This window comes from Thamnophis elegans, chromosome 1 (genome assembly GCF_009769535.1).
Source record: "Thamnophis elegans isolate rThaEle1 chromosome 1, rThaEle1.pri, whole genome shotgun sequence".
In the NCBI taxonomy this organism is placed as follows: domain Eukaryota; kingdom Metazoa; phylum Chordata; class Lepidosauria; order Squamata; family Colubridae; genus Thamnophis; species Thamnophis elegans.
The window spans coordinates 168,554,011-168,574,941 of NC_045541.1; the positions used below are offsets into that span (position 1 = coordinate 168,554,011).

Below are 20,931 nucleotides of genomic sequence, written 5' to 3' on the forward strand. Positions count from 1 at the left end.
TCTTCTGATTTCTAGTCTAGCAGCTTAGCCCCTACACCACTGGCTCAGCTTTAGCTACACTTCCTTCCCTCCCTAACCCCCACTGAAAAAACATCTGTTCCATCTGGGGTGGGGAATCCCCTCTCCATTCCAGAGTTTGGTGGGCAGCTGTCTCACCTCTTTGCAATGTCCTGTCCTGATTCATTTTCTCTTGCCTCATCCTCAATTCTAGTCCCTGGGGATTGAAATGGACCTAATTGTCTCCTGCCGCACATGTGTTCTCTCTTAGCATTCTGGAATGACCTTCCCAAAGTAACCTTCAATTACAAAAATAATTAAATTCCCTTTCCCAGGGAGTTCCACAGACCCCCTTCCCTTCTGAGTAATGAGAAGACTCCTGCAGATGCAGCCAACCTCTGGTCTAGAATCTGGAGGCCCCTCCCTTCTCCCACCCTCCCTTCCGTCTTTTCTGTGCTTTGTACAAATGCAGGCGGCTTAGACAGACGCCGGGCTGCCCCCTGAGCAAGAGACACCAACTTCTCAGTTCCCAGTTGAAAGGTAGGTGGCCAGTACCTGGATCTCCTCTGCTTGCTCTTGTTTTTCTGTTTAAAGAAGGGCCATTCTGGTACCAAGATGCAGGCAGAAATCAACGGTGCCATGGTAAAAAAGTAAACTGAAAAATGTGTTCCTTTGGAAGTTCCTAAGGTACAAAAATGGTAATCCACAAGAAGAAAAAAGTGAGAAGAGAATCAGGGAGGAAGATTGGAAAACAGTAATGTGCTTCTCTTCTCTTGAGATGAAGTTAGTAAATAGGAGTGGCAAATGATGAGAACATTGGCAGATAAATTAGGTTTATCAACTTAAAGCGGTCTCCAAGCTCCAGCTCTTGGCTGTGTCAAAATTGGCTATGTTTTTGCTGAGTCAGTTTCTTCATTGAAAAATCCTTCCTTAATGCATTAATCACTTAATCTGAGGAAACTTCATTAGCAGGCTTAGCACACTCTTCTTGTTCAGCTTCATTGGTGTTAAGACCTCAGAGGATGGCTATTCCTTCTCTCTTCCAAAGAGATTTTCTAAAATAAGAACCATTCTCCAGATTACATTTGCTTCAGTATACGAGGTGATTTTCAGGGTGGGAACTTAATGAGAAGGCAATTTGTTTGGGGATACCAAATGGTTTCCCTGTTCTCATGTATAAGCAGGAGAATCAATGAATCAGAATAGCCTGTTTGCAAGTTATCAATAGCTGAGTCTTGCTCTGACATCCAAAAGTAAAGGATTATGTCTTTTCACAATGCATGTTGGTAGCTGATGGAACTCCATGCCACTATATGTGATGATGATGATGATGATGATGATGATGATGATGATGATGATGATGATAGGCTTCAGAAGAGATGAGATGCATTCATAAATAAGGAAGAGGGTTGTTAAAGGTTGATCGGGCTGTTAGACACTTTCATTTGCAGAAGCAAAACTACAAAAAAGGCACAGTAGAAGGTACAGGAAACCCAAAGAAATGGATTCTAATCTTTCATCTCTAGCTTGGAAGAAATAAATTCATGTTAGAACACAGTGGTTTTTGGACCATACAGTTTAAATTTGTGAGGTTTGTGGACGAGCCTGTGAATCATAAAAGTCATGATCTCTTTTAAATAATTGTTTCAGTTTCTAGTCTCTCATCTGTCATAATTTGGCTCAAGATAGTTTTCTGTTTCTCATATCTCCCTGGTGTTCTATTACTTCGTAAATTGTTGACACATTTTTGTGCGAAAGTTCCCTGTAGTTCAGGGCTCAAATCTGAGGCCCTGGATGCGTGAGGGAGCCTGTCTCCTAGTTACTGATTTATTTTATATATTAAATGCATACGTTATGTTGATAATTATTTGTTGTTTGCAGGTTTTCATGTTTTTAAGTTTTTTTTTAATTATTATTTTAATGTTAGAAGTGGCCCAAAGTAATTTATTTGAACTGGGTAGTTATCTAAATCTATGAAACAAAAATAAATCCCCTAAATGAATAGGAGAACTTTGTTCCCATCCTTCAGTGTGAACACGATTTGACCGACTGCAGGTATTCTTCGCTTCTTTTAAATCAATATTTTAGACCAGGGGCGTCAAACTCAAGACCCAGGGGCTGGAGCCGGACTGCGGAGTGCTTAGATTTGGCCCCTAGGATGCCCTGGAAACAGCGAAGGATGGCCCATGGTGCCTCTGCCAGCGAAAATGGAGCTTGCAAGGACTGTGGGCAGCCCTCCCAAGCTCCGTTTTCGCTGGCAGAGGGTTGCAGGAGGCCTTTGCAACCAAAAATGGATCTCGGGAGCCCGTTTTTGCTGCCAGAGCGCTTGGGCCACCACAGGTGCCCCAACATGAGTGACGCCTAGTGGCATGCCCACCCTGGCACCCCGAGTTCAAACACAACCCTGATGCGGCCCTCAATGAAATCAAGTTTGACACCCTGTTATAGACACCAATCACTCCGTTATGAAGCAGCAGAGCGATTCAGCCCTTTCTGAAACAAATTTGGGAGAGCCACTTTGGTCTAGTGCAGCAGGGGTGCAGCAATTAATTTTCCCAGGGATGTCACATGAGAAACTGGGACTGTTGGGGGGGTGGGGTGGGGGTGAACAGATAGGGCTGTGAAGGTGCGTAGGAGCACACGCACATACATAAGTAAATTGGAAAATAAAAAAAGCAGTCGCCTTCAAAATAAAAGCAACGCAGTTGTATTGCATGCATGGTGCATACTTATTTATATTTGATTTCTAATTTCCAATTGACCTCCTGGGCGGGGGGGGGGGCACACCGGGACTGCCAAAGTGCCAGTTGTGATCCATGGGCTGTAAAATGCCCAGGTCTGGTCTAATGCTAAAGGCACTAGGCTTGATACCAGGAAACTATGAATTCGAATCCTGCCTTAGGCCACGTGAGTGATTTGGGTCAAGTCACAATCTCAGCCAAACCTACCTCACAGGGATGGTGATGTGGGGAAAATAGGAAGAGGATGCAGTATTAGGTATGTTAGCTGTCTTGAGTTACTTATAAAAAATAATAAAGGGATACAAATAAATCATACATTTGTATTTTCCTTGATTTATCCATTGCCTCATGTTTTGTGGAGGAAAAAGCAGAGGAATAAAGACAAGAAAATATAGAAAATGGGTTTGAAGATGGAAATGCTTTTGACTTTCCAGACAAAAAGAGTGAGTTTTTGATACGGAGCAACTAAAAAGGGCTATAAAAGGGCTGAATCAGTAGTGGGTTGCAGGCGGTACATCCCGGTACGGTCGTACTGGAGCCAGCCCGGAGCACCGGATACCGTCCCGGTACGGTGCTTCGGAGGGCACACCAGCCCGCCTGAGCTCCTCACCTGTGATTTAAAGTTTCTGCGCTGCCGTGCACACACATGGCACAAACAGCGTCTGTGCGACGCTCAGCGGAGCAGCTGGAGTGTTGTTGAGCATCGCGGAAGCACTAAGACGCATGCATGTGCTGTACCGGTTGGAACGGGATTTGAAACCCACCACTGGGCTGACTGCCCCTATAATATCATTCAACGCAGCTTTTTCCAACAGGAAGCCAAAAGCTGTGTTGGATTACAACATCCATCATAACCAGCAGTGGCTGTGGAAAATGGCCATTGCAGTCTCATACACCACTTTCCCTTTCTGCCTTCTATCAAAATCAGCTTTGTTTCTTTTTACCACCAAGGCACACTCCCCCCCCCCCCCATATTTTCCCCTTTGGCTGCCAAAAGACAAAACTTTCCATTGGTTTGCACAACTTTTGCATCTCCAAATATTTGGTAATGCCTTTCAATCTGGATGTAAGCATTTCATTTGTATTAAAACAAACTAGCAATCCATCAGTCTTGGTCATGTTTTAGCCAGGCCTGATTTTGGGGACACCCACAAGTTAGGGGGCACGTTGTGTTGTGAAAAGGGGAGAGATTTAGAAGATGGAGGGCAGGCAGGAATTAGGAACAATACATTCCCAGGGCTGGGAAAATGATAAGAGGCTCTAGATTCAGCTGTGGCTTGCTGTTTACGGAATCCATTCGAAGGACATCATGAACCCAGAATACTGAATCAATCACAGTTTTGTTTTCAAAACATGTCAAATCAAAAAAACTGTAAAATAGGAAATACATGCTGTTAACGCAAACAAGTTGCTCTCAGAAAAATGTGTGTTTGTTTGTGTGTGTGAGGGGGGAGCTATTGCTGCTTTCAGTTGTTTGGAGAAGTTTCTCTCTGGATCACGCTTGGCTCTTGATCATTTTTGATCATATTCTTGATCATTTTTCAGGCCACCCCACTGCATTGATTCATTGTGCTGGGCACGGTTGATTCCCTTTGAAGCAAACAATCATAGAGCCATAATGTTAATGGGTTTTTTTGTTTTTTTTTAGGGGCAAGCAAAGTATAATCTAGCTCAGGGGTATTAAACTCGATTTCATTGTGGGCCACATCAGAAAAGATATTAAAGTTAGCAATCCAGGTAGTATAAATGTTAAACAAGCAACATAAAATACAATTATTAAAAAGTTGAGAGAAAAAAACCCAATAAAATGTTCCAAAAGGAAATTGAGAATTGTAAACTTTTCTTACACAGCCCCTATGAAACCAGAGAAAAATATATTACAATAGCTGACATGTCATTTATTTATTTGTTTGTTTGTTTGTTTGTTTGTTTGTTTGTTTATTTATTTATTTATTTATTTGTCTTGTATGCCGCCCACTCCCGGAGGACTCCGGGCGGCTCACAAAAGACAAGGGAAAGGGGGAAACGAGACAAAGACAACATATTAAAAACAAAACCAACATTCACAATTTCCGTGGAGGTAGATGTTTCTCAGACCACCACCCCCCGAGCCCGCTGGAGCAGCCAGGACTTGGTGGCTTTGTGGAAGGCCGGGAGGGTAGTAAGGGTCCGGATCTCGACAGGGAGCTCGTTCCAGAGGGCCGGAGCTGCAACAGAGAAGGCTCTCCCCCAGGGGGTCGCCAGCCGACATTGGCTGGCAGATGGAATCCGGAGGAGACCTAACCTGTGAGATCTAATTGGTCTGAGAGAGGTAATCGGCAGGAGGCGGTCTCTCAGGTACCCAGGTCCGATGCCATGTAGGGCTTTATAGGTAGCGACCAGCACCTTGAAGCGGATTCGGAGACTAATAGGTAGCCAGTGCAGCTCGCGGAGGATAGGTGTAACGTGGGTGTACCTTGGTGCACCCACAATCGCTCGCACGGCTGCATTCTGGACTAATTGGAGTCTTCGAACACTCTTCAAGGGCAGTCCCATGTAGAGCACATCAACTCATTAAAAAAAAAGAAGTTAGAAGAGAACCAATGGTTAATGCTGAGCCAGAGGCATTGCTGCCTGTCCATATTCAGGCAGGTATAGTTGCTCTCAATGATTCTTTGCCTGATATTGCGTGCCGCTACGATGCAAACGTGGCAATCTTGTGTGTTATTTCGGGATTGATGTTGAAAAGTAGAAATGGTTTGTAGTGTTGATTGGTGAGTCCTGTTTTGTTGGTCAGGAGCCCAGCTCAGTGAGAAAATCCAGACCAAAGCATCCCAAAATGTTAGCTGCTTAAGCCTCTACTTAATCCATTCATTAATTACTTTCTAAATAAATCATTGCACACTCGAATAGGTTTAAAGAGGGGCCAATCTTAATGTTCTTTTTCTTTTATTCCCCACTCCAACTCTTGTCTCTGCATTTCCAGACCCAAAATTTCAGTCCCACCCCCACCCCTCCAAAGACCACAGAGCCATTGGGGGCTCCCTGCCAATTACCTCCACCAGACCGATTAGATCGCACAGAGCAGGCCTCCTCCGAATTCCATCCGCCGGCCAGTGTCGACTGGCGACTACCCGGAGGAGAGCCTTCTCTGTGGCTGCTCCGACCCTCTGGAACGAACTCCCCGTGGAGATTCACACCCTCACCACCCTCCAGGCCTTCCGCATAGCCCTTAAAACCTGGCTGTTCCGACAGGCCTGGGGCTAAAGAATCGTTGCCCCTATCTCGAATGGTATGATTGTTGCGTTTTAACTATGTATTGTTTTTGTGTTGTTGTTAACTGTCTGTATCCCCCTTCCCTTGAGTTGTGAGCTGCCCTGAGTCCCTTCAGGGAAAAGGGCGGCATACAAATGAAATAAAACTCAAACTCAAACTCAAACTCAGTTCCCAAAATCAAGTTACCTACCAGAGTAAAGCAGGTGGCTATGTATATTGAATAAATGAATGAATGAATGAAGATACTAGGAAAGGAGCTTTATTCAACCAGATTTATAAATGTCTAAATTTCGGAAGTATAACACTCCACCATCACTATGTAAATTTTTCTCCCATTAAATCATTAATATCTGTGTCACTTCCTCACCTCCATCTAATGCAGGGGTGTCAAACTTTATTTCATTGAGGGACTCATCAGGGTTGTGTTTGGGGGTCAAGATGGGCATGGCCAGCTTGACATCAGGGGCTCCTGTGGCGGGCCGAGTGCTCTAGCAGTGAAAACTGGCTCCCAAGCTTCATTTCGGCTGCGACGGCCTCCTGCAACCCTCTGCCAGTGAAAACGGAGTTGGGAGTGCGACTTGAGACCATCATGAGCTGCATTTTTGGGTGCGATGGCCTCCTGCAGCCCTCTGCCAGCGAAAACGGAGCTCAGGAGAGCTGCACACAGCCCTCCTGAGCTCCGTTTTCACTAGCAGAGGCACTAGCCAGTCCTTCGCTGTTTCGAGGGCAGCCCCGTGGGCCAGATCTAAGCTCCCTGCAGGCTGAATCCGGCCCCCAACCCTTGAGTTTGACACCCCTGATCTAATGCTAATGAAAGATGGCAAACTGAGCAACAGGATAATATTCCATGGTAAAGTTTTGGTCAAATCCTACGAGTTTTCTTCTGTATCTTTGTCTGTCTTGGTAGAAAGGACAGCAATCTTTGCCATACTGGCAAATATCTATAGCTCGGGTGTAAGATGAGGGCAAAGGTTCATTCTCCAAGCTTGTGGATTGGTTTCTGAATGTTTCATTACCAGGCAGGGTAACATCTTCAGCAGAGTTTAGGGGAGTCTTTGCTGCTGCTGTTGTTATTGTTTTAACATTTAAACACTTTTTGCCCTGTGTACAGGTAATCCTTGATTTGCAATCACAATTGGGTCCAGAAAATTTGTTAAATGGTGAGGTTGTTGGTTAAGTGAGATATGTGATCATGGGATGGTGTAACTTTTACAAGCGCACAACCATTGCCAAGTGCCTGAATCATAGTGAAGGCGTCACAGGGAAGCTCCATTTTCACTGGCAGGGGCACCACAGGCCAGTCCTTTCCTGTTTCCAGGACAGCCCTGTGGACCAGTTCTAAGCACCCTGTGGGACGGATCCAACCTCCGGGCCTTGAGTTTGACACCCCATATATAAGACATTTGTATACTCTTGAGATACTATTCTTTAAAGTTTAGGCGACTCTTTCAACACTCCCATTTTTTTTTCAGGGTTGTGCAGAAATTTGAAATAAATCAATGAATTGGAAAGTTTAATGAATTGCAGAAAGATTCTGTGTTCCTTATTCCTTTCCTTATACCATTTCCCAAGTGCAAACAGCCCTGGTGCAGAGTGCTGAAAAAGCCCCAGTGTTGATTACTTGATGCACATTGCAGAAAATCCCACAGAAATCTCACCTTCTGCTGGCAATCAGAACAAAACATAAGACAATTTATTCATTGTGGCACCCCCAAATAGGCTGTGTGACGTGATCGATGTGCTGAGGTTTGAAAAGGGACCGACTCTGCTTTTTTCTGCAGACTTGATCACGCACAAGGCTCCACGGTGAGTCTCTGGGTTGCAGTGCAGAATTTAGCTGATTATATGAAAGCTGGTTTCTTTTTCCAAGAACCATTTGGGAAACTTGATGTACTTTGCCTTGTCTCACACTCACACCCATTCACTCCCCCTTCCATCCTTGCTGAGGGTTGCTGACCACGTCACAAGGCCTTTCAATGAACTTAAGATATTGAAATTATGTCATTTCCCAAAGCGGAAGGAGATAAGACCTGGAAATCCTTGAGGGCAAAAGCTTCTTCCTCTAGAAATGAATGTTTTGCTCTTTTGACTCTGTGACTTCCAGATTTTACACAAGCTGAAAAGTTAAGTAGAAGTTGCAGTGCTGATTGACCGTAGGGCTTGATTAGATTAAGAGGCAAAACGTCATCCGTTTTACAACATGCCTTGGATAATCAAGTCACAGTGAACTGAAATGCATGTACATAAATATCTGGAAGATAGCCTATAGCGGGGATATCAAACATGATTTAGCAATAGCAATAGCAGTTAGACTTATATACCGCTTCATAGGGCTTTCAACCCTCTCTAAGCGGTTTACAGAGTCAGCATATTGCCCCCAACAACAATCTGGGTCCTCATTTCACCCACCTCGGAAGGATGGAAGGCTGAGTCAACCCTGAGCCGGTGAGATTTGAACAGCCGAACTGCAGAACTGCAGTCAGCTGAAGTAGCCTGCAGTGCTGCATTTAACCACTGCGCCACCTCGGCTCTTCCATTGAGGGCTGCATCAGGGTTTAGTTTGACTTCAGGGGCTGGGCTGGGGATGGCTGGGTGGGGTTGGCCAGCTTGACGTCACTTGTGTTGGGGCAGTGGTGGGTTCCGGATTCCATCGCAACCGGTATGCTGCGACGGGGCCGGGTGTCCACCATGCGCACCCACCGCCTGCAAAGCTGTAGCTGTTTGGCGGAGTATCACACAGGTGGCGTATGCTGCAAATACAGGTAAGGAATGAGGCCCTCCAAAGCACCATTCTGGTACGGTGGCTGCGGATTTTGGCAGATCCTGGTACATGCGTACCGGGGCGTACTGCATGGAATGCACCACTGTGTTGGGGCATCTGTGGTGGCCCAAGTGCTCTGCCAGCGAAAATGGGCTCCCGATCTCTGTTTTCAGCTGAGACAGCCTCCTGCAACCCTCTGCCAGAGAAAACAGAGCTTGGGAGAGCCACTTGCTGCCTTCACAAGCTCTGTTTTTGGCTGGGACAGCCTCCTGCAATCCTCTGCCAGTGAAAATGGAACTAGGGAGGTCTGCGCATGGCCCTCCCAAGCTCCATTTTCGCTGGCAGAGGCACTGTGGGCCAGTCTTTCGCTGTTTCCAGGATGGCCCCGTGGGCCAGATCTAAGCCTTGAGTTTGACACCCCTGGCCTATAGTGTCTTTTAAAGCAGCTTGCCTGCAGAACAGTGGTGGGTTTCAAAAATTTTTAGAACCTCTTCTGTAGGTGTGGCCTGCTTTGTGGGAGTGGCTTGCTGGCCATGTGACCTGGGGGAGTGGCTTGCTGGGCATGTGACTGGGTGGGCATGGCCAATTTGTAAAATGTGGTGAAACTCACTTAACAACGCTCTTGCTTAGCAACCAAAATGTTGGCTCAGAAACTCTGGCATTGAAGTGTACGTCTTAAAGCTGTCAAGTTACAAGACCCTTGCACCCCTAACCCTTTAGAAAAAAACCCCAGGGGTGTTCAAACTTGACAGCTTTAAGACTTGTGGCATGCTTACTTGTTATTCAACAAAAAATTGGGTAAGAATTTTAAAAGTCATATCTTAAGAAATGCTTTACTGCGGGTTTGGAAAAAATATCAATATAAACTAAATGACAAGTTACCCATGTGGGCAATTCCTAGACATGCAATTGAAAATATGAATATAGCACAAAAACAGGATAGAACCACCTACAGACAACTTCTCACTTTGGAAAGGGGGGTTCTACAACTAAAATCTTTACAGGTATTGAAAGAAGAGAAGGTAGTTCAAACATGGTTCCAGTATGGCCAATTACAGGCCAGGTGGAAAATAGACCAAAAAACTGGTTTTATCCAAGTTGAGGATAATTTGTTTAAACAAATAAGAGATCAAAGTTTAATGCATATAAAGAGGATATATAATGTACTAATACAGATGGATTCGGAAACAGAACTAGTTAAAGATGGTATGATAAAGTGGGCTCAAAATATTGAAGAACCAATAATGTTGGACACATGGGAAAGAATATGGGTAAGAAATGTGAAATTCACACAAGCACAAAACCTGAGAGAAAATTTTTATAAGATGTTTTATAGATGGCATTTAGATCCTAAAAAGCTGGCCTCTATGTACCCGAATGTACAGCCTAAATGTTGGAGATGTGGTTCTCTCGATGCTACATATTTTCATATATGGTGGACTTGTCAAAAGGTTAAGGCATTTTGGATAAAAATGTGGTGGATTATGCAAAATATTTTTTTTAAAAAACCCCAGGGGTGTTCCAACATGACAGCTTTAAGACTTGTGGACTTCAACTCCCAGAATTCCTCCTCTCGCTCTTCATCTTTATGATGTGCGGACGGGCGAAGGGAGGGAACTGGAACTGGTTCTAAACGGCACGGTAGATTTGTGGAACCCCTTCTATAGAAGAGGTTAGAACTGGCAGGAACCTACCCCTGCTGCAGAAGTTGTGGGTGCTCCAACACTGGAGGTTTTTAAGAAGAGCCTGGATAGCCACTTGTCTTCAATGATATACTCCTGCTTGGGTAGGAGATTGGACCTCCAAGTTCCCTTCCAATTCTCTATTTCTATTATTTCTTTTGATTTGTACAAAAGTTTCAAAACAGCCCTGAAAAAAAGTGATTAAAACCAGTGCCCCACCCCCCACGCATGCTGGCAGAGACCCGAAGACCAGGTGGCCAGCGGGAGCTGCATGCGCATGCGCAGCAGAGCTGAACTGGGGCGACAGCTTGTGTGCCATCAGAGAGGGCGCTGTAGGCCACCTCTGGCACACATGCCATAGGTTTGCCATCACGGCCTTATTCCATTTCAGACAAGTGGTTGTCTAATTTCTTCTTTAAAAACTTCCAGTGTTGGAGCATTCACAACTTCTGGAGGCAAGTCCTTAATTGTTTAATTGTTCCACTGATTAATTGTTCTCACTGACGAGAAATTTCTCCTTAGTGGCCTGAGAGACAAACCACCTACCTATACTGCAGAGGTCTCAGAAGTGAATGTAAGTCTTTTTGGTGGTGGTGGGGAGTTGTCAGAGAAGGTTGAAGAAAGGGTCATATAAAGGAAAGTAGAGTCAGAATAAATGGGGAGGACCATCCAAGTCTTCTCGGTGTCTTTGATTATTATGGGCTGGCAAGAATACTCCCTCCCCACTTTGTAATTTCTTCTTCAAATGGTGTCTCTCCAAGATCCATTATCCTTTCTCTGGCTAAGGCAGAATCTTTTTCAGCCTTTTAACGTTCCTTTCTAACGAACCACTGCAGTCATTACCCACTTGAGTACTTGAGAGACCGCCTTCTGCCGATTACCTCCCTAAATCGACCAATCAGATCGCACAGACTGGGCCTCCTCCGAATTCCATCTGCCAGTCAATGTCGACTGGCGACCACACGGAGGAGGGCCTTTTCTGTTGCTGCCCCGACCCTATGGAACGAGCTCCCCATGGAGATCCGCACCCTCACCACGATCCAGACCTTCCGCGCAGCCCTCAAGATCTGGCTCTCCCAACAGGCCTGGGGATAGGCTTCCAATTACCCGCCCGAGTGTTTGATTGCTGAATGAAAGTTGTGTTTTATTATTTTTCTTTTGTTCACAAAGTGTTTTGTTTTGACCTTGCACTTCCCCTCCCCTGTGGTTGTAAGCCGCCCTGAGTCCCCTCAGGGAAAAGGGCGGCATATAAATCCCAATAAAACCAAAACCAAACCAAAAACCAAAACCAAACCACATTATGCTAATAAACAACAACCCTATTGGCATGGCTTGTATTACTCAAACATATTCTTTCATTTATTGTGCATTAGAGTGGATCAAGGGGCAGGGAAAGACATAAATGCTACTGTAATGAAGAAGAAAATAATAATTCTGTTCCCCGAATCCAGGGAGATGAGGAAAGGGTGGACATAATGCATGATTGATGGGCTTCAGGGTGAAGAAAAAGGGACCGCTTGGGTTACCCACCAGCCCCATGTTTCTTCCTTACACCCTGTGAACTACCACTGCTGGAATTAATAGTGTGAAATCGGCCAACAGGAGTCAAAACTGACTCAAAGACACATATTTTGCTACTGCATTAGAGGTGGGTTTCTAGTGGCGGCAGCGGGAAGCTCCGCCCACCCACATAATGGTTCTGCACATGTGCAGAAGCATCACACGAGCACACAAGTGAGCAAGCGAGCAAGCGCCCGAGCGAACCGGTAGTAAAATAAATTGAAACCCACCACTGTACTGCATCATCAGGAAAGTTTTTAAATAAACTACTCCCCCCCTCCCCAAATAAAAATATAAAGCAAAGAAGAATGTACATATTCCATATATTCTGGTCCTTGGCTCTCTCCCAATGTTAAGAGCTCCAGCCACCCAAAATATACCCAACCCTGGTAAGATTTGTAGTCCCAAATGGTGACATGTACTAGCTCTGAGTAAATGCATAGAATAGGACTGCCTACACCAATGGCAATGGTTGTGATAGCATAGACTAGGGATCTCAAGCTCAATTGCATTGAGGGCTACATCTGGATTGTGTTTGACCTCGGGGGGGGGGGGTCGTCACTGAGGCCGGAAATGGCCAGCTCAATGTCACTTGTATCGGGGGCACCTGTGGTGGCCTGGGCGGACCTGGGGGGGGGTATCTCTTGCATCCCTCTGCCGGTGAAAATGAAGCCCAGGAGGGCTGCACTGGCAGAGGCATCATGGACCTGTCCATCACTATTTCCAGGGCGGCTCCAGCAAGCCAGTTCTAAGCACCCCGAGGGCCGGGTGTGGCCTGTAGGCAAGGTCGGGATTCAGCCGGTTCAGACTGGTTTGGGCGAACCAGATGGTAATTTTGCATCCAGTTCGCCGAACCAGTTGTTCGGCGAACTGGATGGCAAGGACTGGCTGGCCCCACCCACCCTGTCCCTCCCCTCCCAGGAATCTCCACGCGGCCCATCCATCATGCCAGGTAAGTACAGGGCCAGCGCAGAGGCTCCGGGAGGGAAAAAAATAGGCCTACTGGAAATCCAGAAACGAGCCCATTTCCAGCTTTTGGAGGACCTCCAGAGCCCGGGGAAGGACGTTTTCACCCTCCTGGAGGCTTGAGGAGCCTGGGGAGGGTGAAACCCCGCTGCTGTGAGGAGACCAAGCAGGCCATGCCCCTCCCCATGGCCACGGCTACCCAGCAACCAGGCAGAGAACCAGTTGCTAACATTTTTCAATCCCACCCCTGCCTGCAGGCCTTGAGTTTGACACCTATGGCTTAGACAAACCTCCAGGTTCAAAGGCAGTCTACCTTGGAGTATCATTCTGGAAGTAAGGAAGCCAGCAGAGCAAGAAGACAATTGCCTCTGAACTTACCTGCTAGATTTTCAGAAGCAACACGCATGGCTATTGTGCACATTAGTTGATTCCATGACTCATTACATCAAGGCTGCTGCTTATGGGGGACATTTCCGTCAACTCCTCTTAAATCCCATACATTTACAATTCCCCAGCCATCTGTGCCCATTTATCAGCTGCTGGAGGACAAGCAACAGGAAGGGGTTTTCCAGTTTTATTTGGAAAATAAAAGTGTTGCATCTAACCCAGTCTTCAGTGTATTGGCCAAAGCTGGAAACGTTTCTAGGATTTTGTTCATCATGTCATGTTTTTTTATTATTTCTTGCTATTCATTTCCCCGGAAACTTTTGACTTTTCCCTAGTTTTGCTCTGATTTTCCAAGATTATTGTTTCTGATTCTATTCCTTCAGGAAGCTTTTTGGCTAAGTAGGTTGATGTTTGTTGGTTTCTCTAGTAAATAAACCTCAAGCTATATTTCTAAGTAACTGAGCTGAATGATGTATGTGCTATGAACTGACTGGACTACAATAACAATAACAGAATGACAGAGTTGGAAGGAATCTTGGAGGTCTTCTAGTCCAGTGGTCTCCAACCTTGGCAACTTTAAGACTTGTGGACTTCAATTCAAAGCAAAGCTGGCTGGGGAACTCTGGGAGTTGAAGTCCACAGGTCTTAAAGTTGCCAAGGTTGGAGACCACTGTTCTAGAACAACCCTTTGCTCGAGCCAGAGACTGTACCATTTCAGACCAATGGCTGTCCAGTGTCTTCTGAAAAGCCTCCAGTGATGAAGCACCCATAACTTCTGAAGGCAAGCTGTTCCATTGATTGATTGTTCTTACCTAGGAAATTTATCCTTAGAGTTCTAGTTTGCTTCTCTCGTTGTTTAGTTCCCATCCATTGTTTCTTGCCTTCTGGTGTTTTGAAAAATAGGTTGACCCCCCTCTTCTTTGTGGCAGCCCTTCAAATATTAAAATACTGCTATCATGTCTCCCCTAGTACTTCTTTTCACTGGACCAGATGTACACCCAATTCCTGCAACTATTCTTCATATGTTTTAGTCTCCTGTCCCTAAATCTCTTCTTAAAATCTCCAGTGATGGAGCACCCACAACCTCTGAAGAGAAGCTGAGCAGTGGGTAATTGTTCTCACTGTCAGGAAATTTCTCCTTAGTACGAAGTGGTTTCTCTCCTTGGTTACTTTCCATCCATTATTTCTTGTCTTGTCCCCAGGTATTTGGAAAACAGGTTGTCCCACTCTTCTTTGTGGCAACCTCTGAAATATTGGAAGATTGCTATTATGTTACACCTAGTTCTTCTTTGCATTAGATTACGCCAGGAGTGGGTTCCTGCCAGTTCTAACCTCTTCTATAAAAGAGGTTTCACAAATCTACAGTGCCGTTTAGAACCATTTCCAGCTCCCTCCCCACCCCCCTGTCTGCACATAATCAAGATGAAGAGCGAGAGGAGGAATTCTGGGAGTTGAAGTCCACAAGTCTTAAAGCTTTCAAGTTTGAACACCCCTGGATTTTTTTTCTAAAGGGTTAGGGGTGCAAGGGTCTTGTAACTTGACAGCTTTAAGACTTGCACACTTCAATGTCAGAGTTCCTGAGCCAACATGACTGGAGGAGGAATTCTGGGAGTTGAAGTCCACAAGTCTTAAAGCTGTCAAGTTTGAACACCTCTGGGTTTTTTTTCTAAAGGGTTAGGGGTGCAAGGGTCTTGTAACTTGACAGATTTAAGACTTGTGTGCTTCAAATGCCAGAGTTTCTGAACCAACATTTGGCTGCTAAGCAAGAGCGTTGTTAAGTGAGTTTCACCACATTTTACAAGTTGGCCACGCCCACCCAGTCACATGACTGGCACGCCACTCCCACTCAGTCATATGGCCAGCAAGTCACTCTCACAAAGCAGGCCACACCTACAGAAGATGTTCTAAAAAATTTGAAACCCACCACTGGATTACGCATACCCAATCCTGCAACCATTCTTCATATGTTTCCTCTTCCAGCCCCCTAATTATCTTTGTTGCTCTTTTCCGCTCTGTTTTTCCAGAGTCTCGATCCCTTTTTGTGTGTCGTGGTGACCAGAACTGGATATAATATTCCAAGTGTGGTTCTTACCAAGGCAGGAGAGCAGTGCATATTAAATATGTACTGTAGTGCATATCCACTTATGTTCTCAGCACTTTATCTATCACCATGCACTCATGTTCCACATCACCAGGTCCACCTAAAGTGGCCAAGATTGGGAAACGCTGCCCACGAGGAAAGCTAAATACAAAATACAGAATAACAGAGTTGGAAGGGACCTTGGAGGTCTTCTAGTCCAACCCACCGCCCAAGCAGGAGACCGTGTACCATTTCAGACAAGTGACCATCCAGTCTTTTCTTAAAAGCCTCCAGGGATGGAGCAGTATCCAACTAGAAATTATCCACTGTAATTTTCCAGTAGGAGATAAATTATTGTTGAGGAAGGGAAGAGATGTTAAGCCTCCTCTCCCCCACCCCCCCAGCTGCATTACGTCATCGTTGGGTTTTGTTCCCAGCCTAGACTATCCGCTTGCAAAGAGAAACCACAAATTCTTTACATTCAGCACAAAGAGAAAGTCTCTCAGGGCTGTGGGTGGGTCGTGTTTTTTAGGGGTGGGTTTTTTTTCTTCCCATCTAATTGCTCCTGTGATGGATGGGATGCAGGACTGGATGGGAAAGGGCAAAGGCAAAGCAGATGTTCTCCAAAGAGTTGAATGTCCTTGCTTGATTTATAAATCAATCCTGGCTTCATTTACGTAATCCTCTGCCTGCCCACATAGTGGGAGGGGGCATTTCTCAGAAGGGACCCTGATGAAATTCTTTTGCCATGAGCTGATGAGGCTGATTGGGCTGCTGGTGCTGGTGGGAAGGCCTTGAAACTCACTGATAAACCTTGGCCTGGCCTCTGATCCGGAACATGGCTGGAAGTCTCTTAGGTCTCTGGAGGCCACGTTTTTGATAAGAAGGATTCCAAGACCTGTCTGTGACTTCTCCAACTTTGAGGCTGTAGGGCATTTTTCTAGGGAAACTACCTTTTATGGAATATGTTTCATTCTGAGAAGAGTGTGATTGTCCGTGTGCGTGTGCACCCCTGACTATGTGTGTCTGTGTCTCACCTAAATATTTCCTCCCTCAACCTGATGTTCTCAAGATGCATTGGACCAGTCACTTTCATCTAGAATTTGCAGCCAGACAGGCTCTGGAAGGAAGGATTTTCTAGTGTTAACTAAGTTTTTAGACAGTGGCTATGATCACTCACCTCGTTGAATCAAATTACTTGGAATTCTGCAGCTATATGTACACATCCTTCTGAAACCACCTAATTTTTAGCTTGATTAATATTTTGTAGTGTATTGTGTTGAAAAAAATCAAGCCCCTGTGATGAGTTCACGATTCGTTGAATTATGTTTTAGTATATTGTATTTTCACTCTGAAAATGGATTCGTTCAGTCTAAAGGTAATGTATTTTTGTGCAAACATAGTTTACCACTGAATCACCATTCTTGATCTAGAATAACAGAGTTGGAAGGGACCTTGGAGGTCTTCTCATCCAACCTCCTGCTCAGGTAGGAAACCCTATACCACTTCAGACAAATGGCTATCCAACATCTTCTTAAAAACTTCCAGTGTTGGAGCATTCACAACTTCTGGAGGCAAGTTGTACCATTGATTCATTGTTCTAACTGTCAGGAATTTTTTCCTTAGTTCTAACTTGCTTCTCTCCTTGATTAGTTTCCACCCATTGCTTCTTGTTCTACCCTCAGGTGCCTTGGAGAATAGCTTGACTCCCTCTTCTTTGTGGCAACCCCTGAGATATTGGATCACTGCTATCATGTCTCCCGTAGTCCTTCTTTTCATTAAACTAGACATAGCCAGTTCTTGCAACCGTTCTTCATATGTTTTAGCCTCCAGTCCCCTAATCATCTTTGTTGCTCTTCTCTGCCCTCTTTCCAGAGTCTCAACATCTTTTTTACATCATGGCAACCAAAACTGAATGCAGTATTCCAAGTGTGGCCTTACCAAGGCATTATAATGTGGTATTAACACTTCACGGGATCTTGATTCTATCCCTCTGTTTATGTAGCCTAGAACTGTGTTGACTTTTTTGGCTATCTATTCCAAGCTGATTCTTACCTCAGTAAGATATAGGGCTTTAAAATTTAGTACCAAACCTCTTTTGATCAAAGCTTGCAAATCTGAATCATTTTCTAGAGCTCACAGTCTCTTGGCGTTTGCCCAAAATCACCCAGCTGTCTTTGATGCCTAAGGTGGGACTAGAATTCACCGTCTCCTTGTGATTGGCCATCCACCCAGCTTTCAGACCTATGCGGGGAGTAGAGCTCACAGTTTCTTGGTGTATGGCCCAAAATCACCCAGTCATCTTTGACGCCTAAGGTGGGACTAGAACTCAAAAACTCCTGGTGATTGGCCAAAAGTCATCCAGATGGTTTTTATGCTTTAGGTGGGTCTAATACGCACAGTCTCTTGGTTTTTAGTCTGGTGCCTTAACCACTAGACCAAACTACCTCAGTCGTACATTGGAGATGAAAGGAAAGAATTATCATGTAGACGTGGCAGGAAACAGAGTTTGCCAGTTCCTGTTTGAGAAGGAGAAAAAGGCCCAGAGTCTTTTCAATGGCCAATCACAATTATGGAAGAAGCAATGATTTGAGATGCTGGCTCTTTGAGGGGGGGGTTCTTAACTAGCTATTTAGCAGCTAATTGGGGGGGGGGGAGATGCAGAAGCTGTTCCCTTGTGAAGCTGTCAGCCATGACTTAGAAGATGGATATTGTTCCATTAAGATTTGTGGGCTATTTTTAAGTTCGTGGGAAGATTTACAGCATCTGTGCCAAGTCACCCAATGGATTGTATGGGAATCATTATAATCACAAAATTACAAAACTTCCAGGATTGTTTACGTCAGGGTGGGCAGCTGGAAAGCCCCAGACCATATGTAGCTTCCTTGGCCCATTTTTATTGTTCTTGGTACCTTCCCCAGACCACACTGCTGAGGGACCATTGAATTACAGCCACCCACATTTTCACTTTAAAAAAAGGAAAAACACGATTAAATCATTAGTCTTTATAGAGATTCATCAGTCCAAAGATTGGAAAATTTGGGTGACCATTGAGTTTCTGCTCCCTTAGGTATTAACACTAAATGACTGTTTCACCAAACCTGGTCTTCCTCAGGTGGAAACATATACATAAAAGAATACGGTTGGAAGGGACCATAAAGGGTCTTTGAGTCTAACTGACACAAACACACACAAACACACACACACACACACACCCCACGTTCAAGCAGAGACCCTATATTCTGGGAGTTGCCACATTTGAAAAACCCTGCCTTAGAACATAAAAAGAGGTCCATTGCTGTAAATCATCTTAAATTCAACACACATCAAGCAAAATATAAAAATCCCAATCCAGATTCTAAGGCTGACTCAGCGGGATGGTATTTTTACAAGTGTTGCAATAAGTATGCCTCCTTCCATAACATTTGCCAATAAGTTTGCCTCACTCATATAACCTTTATAGGGTATTCGTGATCCAGATGGATTGTCTTCTGTTTGTAAGCCTGTTGTGGTTTATTATGTTGCTCTTTTTCTGTGCTTTTTGTCACCACCAAATAGGAGGACATAAAGCATTAATAGCACCAGGAGCTGTCCATCTGGACCTATGGAAAGCCATTTATATCTAGCACTGTATAGCCATTTTTGCAGAATTTTGCAATTTTTGCAGAATTATGTGCTTTATAGATAGATAGATAGATAGATAGATAGATAGATAGATAGATAGATAGATATAGATATAGATATAGATATAGATATAGATATAGATATAGATATAGATATAGATATAGATATAGATAGATAGATATAGATATGGAGTCTCCCTTTAGTTTATTTATGTTATCATCTATTATTTTAGTGCTAAATGCCAATCAATAAATAGATTAGCTTTAGAGTGGGAGAGGTGGCACAGCACTGCAGGCTACTTCAGCTGACTGCAGTTCTGCAGTTCGGCTGTTCAAATCTCACCGGCTCAGGGTTGACTCAGCCTTCCATCCTTCCAAGGTGGGTAAAATGAGGACCCGGATTGTTGTTGGGGGCGATATGCTGACTCTGTAAACCGCTTAGAGAGGGCTTAAAGCCCTAGGAAGCGGTATATAAGTCTAACTGCTATTGCTATTGCTATTGCTATTGATTAGCCTAGAGGCCATATGAAAGCACAAGGTTCAAACACATACAAACAATTTAAAACAAGAGTAAGGTAAAATACAATAGTTATAGGATAAGATACAATATAATTTAATACATAAATATGTAAAATAGAATAAAATGACATGAAGTTATATTTTGGTGTCACTTAATTATTTATTGATTGGCATTTAGCATTAAAAATAGGTTATCATCAATGTGTGAAATTAGGCATTTTATAGAATGTCTAGGAAATCTATAGAAGGTGAGAGATGGAACATCAAAGTATGAAATACTTAATATTTCACAAATTCCTAGGCATTCTATGCAACCAGAAAAATATAAATCACTCTTACTAAAATGCCATTCTAGCTTTCCTTGTTGCAACAAGTAAGTCAATACTAGTCTTTCTTTCTTGTTTTTTTTAGTAAGAAAGTCCTGTACTTTATTTTACATTTTTTTCTTTCATTTTCATATACAGTACGTCTTTTCAAAAAATAGTTAGGGTTAGGGTAAAGATTATAGTTAGGGTAAGAGTTAGGTGTAGGATAAGTTAAGAACTACGTGTACAGTACTTTTTCCAAATATTGGCCTTTGTTGGGGACTATAAGGAAAATGAAAATTGAGTGGAAAATGAAAATTGATGTAATTTGCAGTTAATTACAAATATAATTACTTTCATGTGATTCCTTTTCAGTCATATAGTGAATAATTGCCCCTATCTTTCACCATTTTGTAACAGCTTCTGGGGGTTTTGTGGATTAACCTCTTCTTATTTTGAATTTACCCTTTCTTCTCTGTTGGGGATATTTGGCTAAAATGAGTGCCTCAAGGACTCTTCTTATTTATGATTGCTGTTATAACGGTTTGGTTTGACAATTCCTAGGAAGGGTCCTTATATTTTTCTAAGGATTTATAATCTAGAAAGCAAAACAAAGAGGGAAAACAGAAATAAAACAGAAAAGAAAGTACAGTTACAGAGTTGAAGATGAAAGCATCCTCTGTGAAACTTTATGGAGTGAGCCTTTTTGGAAGAGAGTGTATATATTCATGATAAACTAAGAAAATTCATCCTATCGTGTTTCCCTGAAAATACAACATGTCCTGATAATAAGGCCATGCCACATTTTTCTGGTGGGCAAAAATATAAGCCCTCCCCTGCAAATAAGCCCCCTGGACAACCCTCCACCTTTGACCAGGCAGAGCGCCACTCACCAACCTAGCGGTATCCCAAAGGTGCCAAGCTGTGGGAACCTGGGGGGGGGGGCAAAGGTGAGAGAGGCAAGAGAGCAGCCACCCAGCAACCCCAAAACAATAAACCCTCCCCTCATAATAAGGCCCAGGCCATATTTTGTGTGTAAAAAGAAAATAAGACCC

At 44.1% G+C, this 20,931-nt stretch overlaps 1 protein-coding gene across 1 annotated transcript in view; it reads left to right on the forward strand.

Moving 5' to 3' along the window:
* The first annotated feature begins 468 nt into the window (after nt 1-468).
* The window catches only part of TBXA2R (thromboxane A2 receptor), a 47,462-nt gene continuing 26,999 nt past the window's right edge, over nt 469-20,931 (forward strand). Inside the window, exon 1 of the mRNA XM_032222873.1 lies at nt 469-537. The gene's annotated coding sequence lies outside the window, so the exon portion shown is untranslated. The remainder of the gene's footprint in view (nt 538-20,931) is intronic.